This window comes from Cetorhinus maximus, chromosome 6, assembly GCF_964194155.1.
Source record: "Cetorhinus maximus chromosome 6, sCetMax3.hap1.1, whole genome shotgun sequence".
Classification (NCBI taxonomy): domain Eukaryota; kingdom Metazoa; phylum Chordata; class Chondrichthyes; order Lamniformes; family Cetorhinidae; genus Cetorhinus; species Cetorhinus maximus.
The window spans coordinates 127,155,617-127,169,056 of NC_135884.1; the positions used below are offsets into that span (position 1 = coordinate 127,155,617).

Genomic DNA, 13,440 nt, shown 5'->3' on the forward strand with positions numbered 1-13,440 from the left:
TTCTCTCTAACAGAGAGATGCCTATGGTCCCTTGTGGAATATGGCTAATTAACTTATCTTTTAAGGGCCAGTTTTGAATTCTCTTTATGACACACGGGATCCACCTAGGATCTCAAAGACAGGGAGGAGAAGGCACAAATACAGCGTAGCAGGTCAGAATGGGGGGATAGCAGCAAGCAGCATCATTAAAGGACATAGGTTCAGAAAAGCTACTCATTCACAGGTAAACAGTTGTATAGGATGGAATTTTCTGCCCCACCAGTGGCAGGAATCATGGTGGCCGGGAATGCAAAATTGGGCATGAGGCCTAAAGTCGGATATCCTCTAGTGGGAAGATAAGTTGGAATATTCCCTTCAGGACTCCCATGGTGGCCTAATGGCAGGTCAACCCCATCTGCATGCATCAGCATGTCATGAATATTCATCAAAATCATACCTCGCTGGAATCATGTTATCCCTCCTAATTTCATGCCACTTTAGCAGGTCTGATTTATGGCCGAATAAAAGTGGCGCCCACCTTCACCACTCGCGACTTCGAGGTGTGTAAACACAACGTTCGCCTACCTTGCACTGCGCTGCTGCCATCTCTCGCCGTTGCTCCAACTCCTGACCAAAGGCAAAGCTGTTCTCTCAGGTGAGACCAGGGTGGGTGGGCTGACAGGGCGTCAGTGTAGCTGGCGAGACTGTTGTGGGGCGCAGGCAAGGCTGCACTGTACCTGGAGACACTTGTGAGCGCAGGCAGGGCTGCACTGTGGCCGGAGAGACTGTTATGCAGCGCAGACAGAGTTGCACTGTATCCGGATTAGACCAGACTGGGGAAGGAAGGTGGGGGATAGGCAGAGTCATAGCGGGGTGGGAGAGGAAGTGCGGGTTTCAGATGACCTAGGGAGAGAGTGAGGGGATGGCTGGCAGAGGAATGACTGGGGGTAGGTTGGGTTATGAGGAACAAGGGAGGGCAGGGCTGGCATGCAGGGGAATGACTGGGATTGGGCAAACTGGAGCCTGACATGAAGGGGGTGGATGCAGACTCATGTGGGGGTTAGTTTTGGATGAGAGGGAGGGGGTTCACACAGACTCATGACTGGGGAAGGGATGGTTTGATGGAACCAGAGGGTAAGCGGCAGTCACACATTTAGTCATGTCTCATTGGGCCGCAATGTTGGGGTTAGAAATCAAAGCCAGTCATGGGGCTCTGTGGGCCATGCTACAGGGCTATGCATAGCATGCATGTCGTGGTGCCAGGTCAAATAGGGGGAATGCCTGTCCACGCTGTGGGGTTGGCCATGCCTTACACACCCCACGGGTCCTGGGGATGCGTGGCTCGGTACTGGGCTGCAGCTCGGTACTGGGCTGCAGATGTTATTGTCATGGTTAGGGGAAGCATCTAAATCCTGAAGATGGAGAACAGGTAATACAGGGAGGGGTACTTGAAGCTCTGGTGGGAGTGGTCTCTGTATGTGTTGGTACACACGGCCTCAAGATGGGGAGGGGTGAGGTCTACATGGGGCATAGGGACATCGACAGTGATGGGCTCAGGAGGGAGGGCAGGAATATTCATAATGATTACAGGCTCCAGGGTTACTGGAGAGTGACTGGAGGGAGGTATACCTGCACATTGTGGGGTTCCAGGATGATCGGAGGGACTTCCACGGTGACAGGGCAGGGTTTGAAGCTGGTCTCAAAGTAAAAGTGCAGCACCACCATGTTGACTGCCTGATGGAATGACGCTGTTAAAAAAAGACCCTTAGGAAAAAATGGCCAGCGAAGAGGTCAGAGGCCATGTGGGAAGAGTCGACAGCAGGACTCATTGGCCTATTCAAGGGGCACCCTAATATTTTGCACATGAGAGCACTGAGATCAAGGCTCAACTGAAAATATTAATGAAGAGTTATTGAAAAGATATTGAATCAGGAACTGCAAATCATGGTAATCTTTAATGCGATAACACAGTAGGCCCTGGGGTCACATTTGAGTTGGTCTCATTGAGCCTTTTACCATCAGAGGAAGGTGAGAAGGGAAGAGGGACCACACCATTAGGGGATTGCGGTAGCAGGACATATGCCATATGCAAGATGGTCCATGAGACCCTGCACAAAGCCCTGGGGGCACAAAGCTTCCAAAAATTCCAAAAGTACAAGGCTGGGAAGTCTTCAAATCTAAATGAGGCAGCCTGACAGAACTTTGGATTCTCAAATCATATGGCTGTGCTCAACCCTCTCCAATCCCATTTGCGATTGCGCTATCAAGTTGCTGGGGGAATTAATAGGCACATATGATCCTTGAGTTAGCGCCAAGGATGGAACTGGGAATCTAATGAGCGCAGCCCAAGGGCTTCACACTGGTTATTTGTCTTGAAATGGGAGGTTGATCATTGAAGGGTAAGCTGCATTCATAGGAGTGATCTATGTGTCCCAAGGAAGGAGGGGGAGTGCAGAAAGCTGCCTTCTTGATGGCTGTGTTCCGAATAAGGAGAAGAAGAGCCCGTCACTGTGTGCCAGGGCTTAGAGAAGAGCCTTGGCCTGAGGTGCATGGTCCAGGGGGGACCCAGGAAGATCCAGAGGTTTAGAAGGTGAGACCCATCCCACAGAGGCGACTGGCGCACCCCAGGGTATACCGACACATACTTGGAGATGACTGAAAGAGACTGCCATAGACGCATCTGGCTGTCAAGAGATGTGGTGGCTCTCATTTGCCAGATTCTTAGGGAAGATCTAATGCTGCATGGACTGAGGGGCCATCCCTTGCCAATGGCTGTAAAGGTAACTGCTGCACTCAATATTTTTGCAAGGGCCTTGTAACAGGGTGCCACTGGGGACCTATGCAGCGTATCTCAGTCCTCCACCCTTTACAGTAAGGCACATCATTGCATCCAATTCACATTGGATGAAACCAGCCAGGCTGATAGATTTCTGGGATTTGCGGTGATCTCTGGCTTCCCACGAGTGCGGGCTGAAAACAGCAACGTCACTGTAAGAGCTCCATGGCAGCAGCCACAGACCTTCATCAACAGGAAAGAGTTCCACTCCCTCAACGTGCAACTGGTGTGCGATAATCATCAGAAAAAGATCATGAACGTGCCAGGTTCCCTCACAACTCCCACATCCTGAGCGCCTCGGAGGAGAGATACAACGCGGCACATTCTGTGACAAAGTCCATCATAGAGCAAACCATTGGCATAAGACCATAAGGTGTAGGAGCAGAAGTAGGCCATTTGGCCCATCGTGTCTGCTCCGCCATTCAATGAGATCATGGCTGATCTGATAATCCTCAAATCCACTTTCCTGCCTTTTCCCCATAACCCTTGATTCCCTTACTGATTAAAAATCTGTCTATCTCTGCCTTGAATATACTTAATGACCCAGCCTCTACAGCCCTCTATGGTATAGAATTCCACAGATTAACCGCCCTCTGAGAGAAGAAATTCCTGCTCATCTCTGTTTTAAATGGGCGATTCCTTACTCTGAGATTATGCCCTCCGGCCCTAGACTCTCCCACAAGAGGAAACAACCTCTCAGCATCTACCCTGTCAAGCCCCCCAAGGATCTTATATGTTTCAATAAGGTTGCCTCTCATTCTTCTAAACTCCAATGAGTACAGGCCCAGCCTACTCAACCTCTCCTCATAAGAAAATCCCTCCATACTCGGAATCAACCTAGTGAACCTCCTCTGGACTGCCTCCAATGCCAGTATATCTTTCCTTAGATAAGGGGACCAAAACTGTTCACAGTGTTCTAGGTGTGGTCTAACTAGTGCCTTGTATAGTTTTAGCAAGACTTCCTTTTTTTATACTCCATTCCCTTTGAAATAAAGGCCAACATTCCATTTTGCTCTCCCTATTACCTGTTGAACTTGTATGTTAGCTTTTTGAGATTCATGCACAAGGAATTCCAAATCCCTTTGTGCTGCAGCCTTCTGCAATCTTTTCCATTTAAATAATATTCAGCTCCTGTATTCTTCCTGCCAAAGTGCATAACCTCACAGTTTCCCACATTATATTCCATCTGCCACTTTTTTGCCCGCTCACTTAACCTGTCTATAACCCTCTGTAAACCCATTGTGTCATCCTCACCACTTGCCTTCCCATCTATTTTTGTATCATCTGCAAATCTGGCAATAGTACATTCACTTCCCTCATCTAAGTCATTAATGTATATTGTAAATAATTGAGGCCCCAGCACTGATCCCTGTAGCACTCCACTAGTTACAGGTTGCCATCCTGAAAATGCCCCCTTTATCCCAACTCTCTGTCTTCTATTAGTTAGCTAATCCTCTATCCATACTAATATACTACCCCTAACACCATGGGCTCTTATCTTATTAAATAGCCTTATGTACGGTACCTTGTCGAATGCCTTTTGGAAATCCAAATATATTACATATTACAAAGGTTCCCCTTTATCTATCCTGCTTGTTACCTCCTCAAAGAATTATAATAAATTTGTCAGCCATGATTTCCCTTTCATGAAGCCATGATAACTCTGCTTGATTAGATTATGTAATTCTAAATGCTCTGCTATCTCATCTTTTATAATAGACTCTAACATTTTCCCAATGACAGATGTTAAGCTAATTGGCCTATAGTTACCTGCTTTTTGTCTCCCTCCCTTTTTATTAAGGGTGTTACATTGGCAGTTTTCCAATCCTCTGGGATTTTTCTAGAATCTAAGTGCATCCACTATCTCTGTAGCTACTTCGTTTAATATCCTAGGACGCAACCCATCAGGTCCAGGGGACTTATGGGCCTTTAGCCCCATAAGTTTCCGTAGTGCTTTTTCTCTAGTGACATTTATTGTATTTATTTCCTCCCCCTCTTTTGCCCCTTGATTATTTAGTATTGGAATGCTATTAGTGTCTTCTACTGTGAAGACTGAAGCAAAGTATTTATTCAGTTCCTCTACCATTTCCTGGTTCCCCATTATTAATTCCCACACCTTATTCTGTAAGGGGCCTATCTTCACTTTGGTCTCTCTCTTCCTTTTTATATATCTAAAGAAGCTCTTAACTGTCTGTTTTTATATTGCTTGTTAGTTTACCCTCAAAGTTTATTTTCTCCCTGTTTTATTTTTGGTCATCTTGTGTTGGTTTTAAAAACTTTCCCAATCCTCTGGCTTACCACTAGTCTATGCCATACTGTATGTCTTTTCTTTTAACTTGATACTATCCTTAACTTCCTTGGTTAACCATGGTTGGTTTAGACCCTTCCTTGAATTCTTCTTCCTCACTGGGATATATCTTTGTTGTGAGTCATGAACTATTTTCTTAAACGTCTGCCATTGTTCATCATCAACTGTTTTTTCTGCTAAAATCCTATCCCAGTCCATTCCAGCCAACTCTGCCCTCATTCCTTTGTAATTACCCTTATTTAATTTTAGCACAGTTGTTTCCGACCCAAGTTTCCCATTGTCAAACTGAATGCTAAATTCTACCATATTATGGTCACTGTTTCCTATGGTATCTTTTACTCTGAGATCATTTATTAAATCTACCTCATTACACATTACCAGATCCAAAATACCCTGATCCCTGGTTGGATCCACAACATATTGTTCCAAGGAAACTGTCCCGAATACACCATGAATTCTTGCTCGTGGCTACCTCTGCCAATTTGATTTTCCCAATCTACATGATGATTAAAGTTACCCATGATTAAGGTACTGCCTTTTTTACATGCCCTCATTATCTCCTGATTTATTCTCTGTCCTACAGTATAGCTACTGTTCGGGGGCATATAGACTACTCCCACCAGTGCCTTCTTCCCCTTGTTATTTCTTACCTCCACCCATATGGATTCAGCATCTTCCAGTCCAAGATCCTTTCTTGCTATCGTACTTATTCCATCTCGTACTAACAAAGCTACCCCACCACCCTTTCCTTCCTGCCTGTTCTTTCGAAAAGTCACATTCTGCTGAATATTTCATTCTCAGCTTTGATCTCCTTGTAACCAAGTCTCTGTAATGGCTATATGATAATACCCATTAACCTCTATTTGTGCCATTAATTCATTTATTTTGTTCCGAATACTACATGCATTTAAGTAAAGAGCCATTAATTTTGCCCTTTTATAATTTTTCCCCCTTTGACCCTATTTGCTGCTTTTTTTTATGTTTGTACACTCTGTCCGTTCCTATCAAACTCTGGGTATTATTACCTAAATAGTTGCCCTGCAAGGCTGCCATATCTTTTGCTTGTAAGCCTACGTATCCCCTTTCTAGAACCCTCCCCCCTTCTATTTAGTTTAAAGCCCTCTCTACAGCCCTAATTATTCAGTTCGCAGCACTGATCCCAGCACGGTTCAAGTGAAGACCATCCCATCGGAACAGCTCCCTTTTATCCCAGTACTGATACCAGTGCCCCATTAACTGAAACCCATTCCTCTCACACCAATCTTTGAGCCATGCATTTAACTCCTTGACTTTATTTACTCTATGCCAGTTTGCCCATGGCTCAGGTAGTAACTGGAGGTTCTGCTTTTTAATTTAGATCCTAACTGTTCGAATTCTTTCAGCAGAGCCTCCTTTCTAGTCCTATCAATGTTGTTGGTACCAACGTGGATGACATCAACTGGATCCCTCCCCTCCCACTCTAATTTCCTCTCTAGCCCTGAGGAGATGTCCTTAACCCTGGCACTGAGCAGGCAACACAGCCTTCGGGATTCACACTCATTACTGCAGAGAACACTATTTATCCCCCTAATTATCCCCCTACCACTACTATGTTCCCATTTCCTCCCCCCACTTGAATGGCTCCCTGTACCACGGTGCCGTGGTCAGTTTACTCATTTTCCCTGCAGTCCCCACTCTCATCCACACAGCTTGCAAGAACCTTGTAACTGTTGGACAGTTGCAGGGGTCGAGGCTCCTCAAATGCTAACCCCTGGGCCCCCACACCTGCTTCATCTGCAGTCACACCCTCCTGTCCCTGGTCACAGACCAAATTTGAATGACCTATTCTGAGGCGAGAGACCACCTCCTGGAGCAAAGTGTCCAGGTAACTTTCCCCCTCCCTGATGTGGCACAATGTCTGCAGCTCAGACAACAGCTCCTTAACTCGGATCCGAATTTCCTCAAACTGCAAACATTTGGTACAGATGTGTTCGCTTTGGATCACCTTGGTGTCCAGCAGCTCCCACATGCTGCAGCAGCAACACATCACCCATCCTGCCATCACTATCGTATTTTATTCAATTAATTAATTAATTACTCTAGTATCCCCACTCTTTACACGTTATTATAATTTTTTTTTATACACACCCGTATCGATTTTCTACTTAACAAGCTATCTATGAGAAAAAATAAAAAAAGACTAGAGACCTAAACACAAGCTAAGGACCTTATTTTCACTTTAAAGACTAGAAATACTCACCAATCAGTTGCTCTCTGCACTCTTATCCCTCTCACGCTCTTTAATGGTCTCATTCTTCTCACACCCTCTCACTGTTAAAGGTCACATTCCTTTCACTCTCTCAATGTTAAAGGCCACTCTCCTCTCACCCTCTCACTGTTAAAGGTCACATTCCTTTCACTCTCTCACTGTTAAAGGCCACTCTCCTCTCGCACTCTCTCACTATTAAAGGCCACTCTCCTCTCACCCTCTCACTGTTAAAGGCCACTCTCCTCTCGCACTCTCTCACTGTTAAAAGCCACACTCCTCTCACCGTTAAAGGTCTCGCTGCACCTCTCACTCTCTCACTATTAAAGGCCACTCTGTTTTCGCACGCTCTCACTGTTAAAGGCCACACTCCTATCGCACTCTCTCAATGTTAAAGGCCACACTCCTCTCGCACTCTCTCAATGTTAAAGGCCACACTCCTCTCGCACGCTCTCAATGTTAAAGGCCACACTCCTCTCGCACGCTCTCAATGTTAAAGGCCACACTCCTCTCGCACTCTCTCCCTGTTAAAGGCCCCGCTGCTTCTCTCACTCTCTCACTGTTAAAGGCCACTCTCCTCTCGCACCCTCTCACTGTTAAAGACCACTGTTCTCTCGCTGCTTTTCACAAGCACTCTCCCTGTAAATGGCCCCACTGCTTTTCACAAGCACTCTCCCTGTAAATGGCCCCACTGCTTTTCACAAGCGCTCTCCGTGTAAATGGCCCCACTGCTTTTCACAAGCGCTCTCCCTGTAAATTGCCCCACTGCTTTTCACAAGCACTCTCCCTGTAAATGGCCCCACTGCTTTTCACAAGCACTCTCCCTGTAAATGGCCCCACTGTTTTTCACAAGCACTCTCCCTGTAAATGGCCCCACTGCTTTTCACAAGCACTCTCCCTGTAAATGGCCCCACTGCTTTTCACAAGCACTCTCCCTGTAAATGGCCCCACTGTTTTTCACTAACACTCTGGCTGTAAAATGCATCAGTGCATCCTGAATTTGCACTTCTGATGTTCGGACCGTTTCAGCTGTGCTCCACTGTACTCTCCACAGAGGGTTCCCACATCATTGTGGTCTGCTGTACACTGCACAGCCTGGTGCTTCAAAGGGGGGGAATCACTTGCCAGAGGGAGACATGGAGGAGTCAGAGATTTCCTCGGAAGGGCCGGGACTGAAGAGAGCCAGGATGGAGAGGTTCCACATTAGGATGCCATCGCAATAGCACAACGCGAAAGATGTACCCTGTTACACACTGATTGTCACCAGGTTCCAGGAGGAATGAGGTCCACACAAGGTGACAAGTGCACATTTTTGCCTGTCCCCTTTCCAAATGTGCACATCTCAAGCAAGCTCATCTTTCAGCTGGAACCAGTAGCCCTCAGGATCATTAAGGTATCATGTCGGAAAGGTCTGCATCCAATGCAGCATGTGGGGCCTGTGCAATGTGGAAGGCAGTACACCACCATGCAGCCTGAGTCAACTGCACATTGTGCAGTCTTTGCCACCAGCACATGACACTTTCAGTGGCCATTTAGATTTTGACTTGGTGGCAGCAACACAATACATTCAGGAAATGTGCTTTCACACTCACAAGGAACACAGCTCAGTCCTGATGCCACGACATTATATCTCACCCTCTAAGAGACAACAGCACACGTAATTCAATCGAGTGCTGCAGGACTGTATCTACATGCACTTTTAGGCTCTGGATTGACACACTCCCTTAGATGACGTTAGGCGCAATTGACTAACATGACTTTGCTAAACATTACATGAATCTGAGAGACATGAAGGCAGATTCATTGAGGAGTGGGAGCTTAGGTCACCCTTGAAATAAGATGGCACATATAATTAGATGCATAAGGCATTCACATTCTGAGATGTTGAATCACAAAATCAAATATTTACAGAGCTGCATTATATATACAGCGAATTAGCACCCGTGCCACCAGTATCCAATCATAATTTCTTAACTTTACATACTCTACCATTATGCCTGTATGCAGCCCCGGCATCCGCAGCAGAGATGGAGGCAGCCTGCTGACATCAATGTCCTGTTGTCTGAGATTACTTTGGTGGGCATCCTCTGGAGGCCCGGGTTCCTGCTGTGGGGCAGGTGCACCCTCCTTGGCCTGAGCAGCTGGAACTGATGGGATCACAGGTGGAGGGGATTGGGAGCGGCTGGAAACCTTTGGAGCCTCCTGTATGGATGGCCCCGGGATGTCCAGCAGAGGATCTTCCACTCTTTTGGTGCCCAAGGGACCCTGCCGATTCTCTGAGGAGGGGGGCACCTGGAGGGAGGTCGAGGTGCCCCGTCCTCCTCTTGCCACATCTAGATCCTACCTATGCCTAGAGTGATGGAGAGCAGTGTTATGGCTCAGCGGATGGTAAATACTGAGTTGTTCAAATCCCAGAGGGAAACTTGAGATAACTGCCACAACTACTTTTGCAATTTGTATGTTTCGAGATGCGGGCTTTGAATTCAATAAGGCCACCAAGTCTTATAGGTTTTTATAAAACTAGATTAAACATTTATTAAGAGAAATGATCTTAAGCACATACATATGCCTATAAAATACTACTATAATAACTTTTAAATCCCCTAATTAATCTAAGCCCCAGTTACACCTTTGTTAAGGCAACAGTAAAACACATAGATTTTAAATGACCCAGGCAAAGAAACATGATACACTGAACAATCCAATTCAAAGTGAGTTTCCTTAACTTCAGTTCTTTCTAGACAGCAGCTTGAGGCGTAGATGCTGAAGGCTTTTCACACTTGTTAAATCTTAAAATGCCTGCCTTTACATACAATCTACACTCCTTTATACATATTTTCCCCTTTGAATGCAAATTCCCATTGTTTCACTATGTCTTTGAGCATTACCTCCCTGATCATAAAAAATGACCATAGTACTAATTTTACCAGTAATCTTTGGGAAAAATAAATACACTGTTTCTGAGCTTCACCTGGCTAGGTGACACATTTCACCCCTCCTTTGAAAACAATCTGATCTGGTTTATTTAAAAATGCAAATGTCCTTTTACACCTTACATTCTAAACTTCCCCCATGTTTACATACTTAATATTTCAAACCTAGATTATCTTTTGTTACATCAAAGCCTCCAGACTAGCTGCCTTTAATCTAATTAGGTCTCACACACACACACACAAACAAACACACACACACAGATACCACTATTTTCCAATAAATTCCAGTAACATTAATAAATTTTCCTGACAGTAGGTCCATGTGCAAATCCAACAGAAACGGCTGGACTGTGGTCCTCAATGAAGACTTTGATGCACTTGCATGCCAGAGCCAGGACATCAGAGAGAACACAGACGGACTCCTCCATCCTTCAATCCAGTCTAGCAACTGCTTCTGACAACTACTGTCAGATGTTCCCCTGCCTGTGTTTTCCAGATAGTGGAACTGATCCTAATATAGATCTGGGACCCACCGAGGTGCATGTCTCTGAGCTGGCAGAGGGTGCAGGTGAACGCAGTAACAGCTCGACATCTAGTGGGCGCTCAGCATCTTCATCCATTGTGGATGGGGGCTGGGGCTGAGGGACTGTCTGGGGTTTGTCTCAGTGTGCTCCTGCTGGTGGCTGGAAGAAAGAGGATGGAATCAGTTCCTGAGTAGGCAGAATCCAACATTACATTTAACTCACTGTGAAGGTCATGATGTGTTCAACTAATGGAGTTTTCATCTGTACTCCTTTGCTGGGAGAGACCGAACTCACCTTCACCAGAGGAGCGATCCGTGTTCTCCCCTGCCAACTACGGCTGCCTCCTCCTTGAATGGAGTCAACCCCTGTATTTCGGGAGTTCCCCCACTGGTCTGGGATTCCTGCCTCTTGTTGTGGTTGTGGGCTAGCCTTGGCAGTATGAAGACAGATGAAATGGAAGGTGATGAGAACGGATGGAAGGGAAGTTGGGAAGCTGTGTGTACTGTGCCCTCTCCAGTAAGGGCAGATTTTTTTTTATTCATTCATGGGACATGGATGTCACCTGCTAGGCCAGCATTCATTGCCCGTCCCTAATTGCCCTTGTTTAGAGGGCATTTAAGAGTCAACCACATTGCTGTGGGTCTGGAGTCACATTTAGGCCAGACCAGGTAAGGACAGCAGATTTTCTTCCCTAAAGGGACATTAGTGAACCGGATGGGTTTTTATGACAATCGGCAATTATCTTTGAATTCCAGACTTTTTTACTGAATTCAAATTTTACCATCTGCTGTGGTGGGATTTGAACCCCAGTCCCCAGAGCATTACCCTGGGTCTCTGAAATACTAGATGGTGACTATGCCACCACCTCCCCTACATGAAATGGTGGTGATGTTAAAGTGTGTGTAAGACATTCAGTGTAGATATCCCTTCTGCTAATAGTGTGTGAGATCCCTGTGGACTGTAGCCCTTAGGGCCCCTGATGCCATTATGAAAGTGAGAGTCTAGAGTGAGTACATGGTGGACTTACCCTGGCAAAGCAGATAAGATCATTCATCTTCTTCTTGCACTGCAGGGTCTTTCTTTTCTGTGTGCCACAGGCACAGACCTCCCTGGTGACCTCCTCCCAGACCAGCGAGGTCAGGCTGGTTGCCCTCCTGCTTCCATCCCTCGGGAATAAGACATCTCGGTCGTCGCGGACGGCCTGGAAAGGAGTCACCAGGGAGTAGTGGAAGCACATAGGGCTTGCTTCTCCTAGAGGACATATCGTTCGGCCACAGCACACAGCTGGCCTGCAGAGAGTGAATGTGTGTTTGGGTGCTGGTTAAATATGGCGCCAGGAACAACAACCCCATGGGGTAACAGCAGGTGGACAAATCAGTGCCCACTCCACCAAGTGAATCGGTGAGCAGCTCGCCGATGCATAATTATTAGCTTTCAAACAGATTGGCTGTGAGAACCCACTCCACCAATCAGCGTGAAACTCGCCGACTAACCAGCCTGCCGCCACACTTAGTCAGCAAAAGGGAAAATTCCGCCCATAGTGTCAGGAAAATTATCTGTCATATTGCTTCACTATTAACAAGGGAAGTTTGGCACAGTTTTGGGACAGTAGATGTGTCCTTTTGCTTACAGGCCTCACAAGCTGATGAGGGTTTAGGAAGACTGCATATTCCAATTGAAAGGAAGGAAGGACATAACTAAACAGATCAGCCATGATCTTATGGATGGCTGAGCAGGCTCGAAGGACCAACTGGTCTATTCCTGCTCCTAATTCATATGTTTGTATGTAACAGGAAATGTGATTGAGTTACTCAGAGATAGGATCGCTTGGTGATGGGGAGCAACATCTGCAGGAGCAAAGGCAGATTCATGGACACTAGGGGTGCAGCAGTCAGAAAAGAGGAGCAAGAAGGCAATACAAAAACAGAATTACCTGGAAAAACTCAGCAGGTCTGGCAGCATCGGCGGAGAAGAAAAGAGTTGACGTTTCGAGTCCTCATGACCCTTCAGCAGAACTAAGTAAAGTTAGGAGAGGGGTGAAATATAAGCTGGTTTAAAGTGGGGGGGGGGGGGGGGGGGGGGTGTAGGGACAAGCAAGCAGTGATAGGAGCAGATAATCAAAAGATGTCACAGACAAAGGAACAAAGATGTGTTAAAGGTGGTGATATTATCTAAGAGAATGTGCTAATTAAGAATGGATGGCAGGACACTCAAGGTACAGCTCTAGTGGGGGTGGGGTGGAAAGACTGACAGGGCATTATAGTTATAGAATTAAAAATGGAAATAGGTGGGAAAAGAAAAATCTATATAAATTATTGGAAAAAACAAAAGGGAGGGGGAAGAAACGGAAAGGGGGTCGGGTTAGGGGAGGGAGTTCAAGATCTAAAGTTGTTGAATTCAATATTCAGTCCGGAAGGCTGTGAAGTGCCTAGTCGGAAGATATGGGGCTGTTCCTCCAGTTTGCGTTGGGCTTCACTGGAACAATGCAGCAAGCCAAGGACAGACATGTGGGCAAGAGAACAGGGTGGAGTGTTAAAATGGCAAGCGACAGGGAGGTTTGGGTCTTTCTTGCGGACAGACTGCAGGTGTTCTGCAAAGCGGTCGCCCAGTTTGCG

The 13,440-nt window shown here is 46.3% G+C and overlaps 1 long non-coding RNA gene across 1 annotated transcript in view; it reads right to left on the reverse strand.

Moving 5' to 3' along the window:
- LOC144682122 (uncharacterized) overlaps positions 1-13,440 on the reverse strand; it is a 37,037-nt gene that overhangs the window by 22,955 nt on the left and 642 nt on the right. The window contains exon 2 of the long non-coding RNA XR_013576947.1: positions 11,853-12,114. This is a non-coding gene — a long non-coding RNA (uncharacterized LOC144682122). The remainder of the gene's footprint in view (positions 1-11,852; positions 12,115-13,440) is intronic.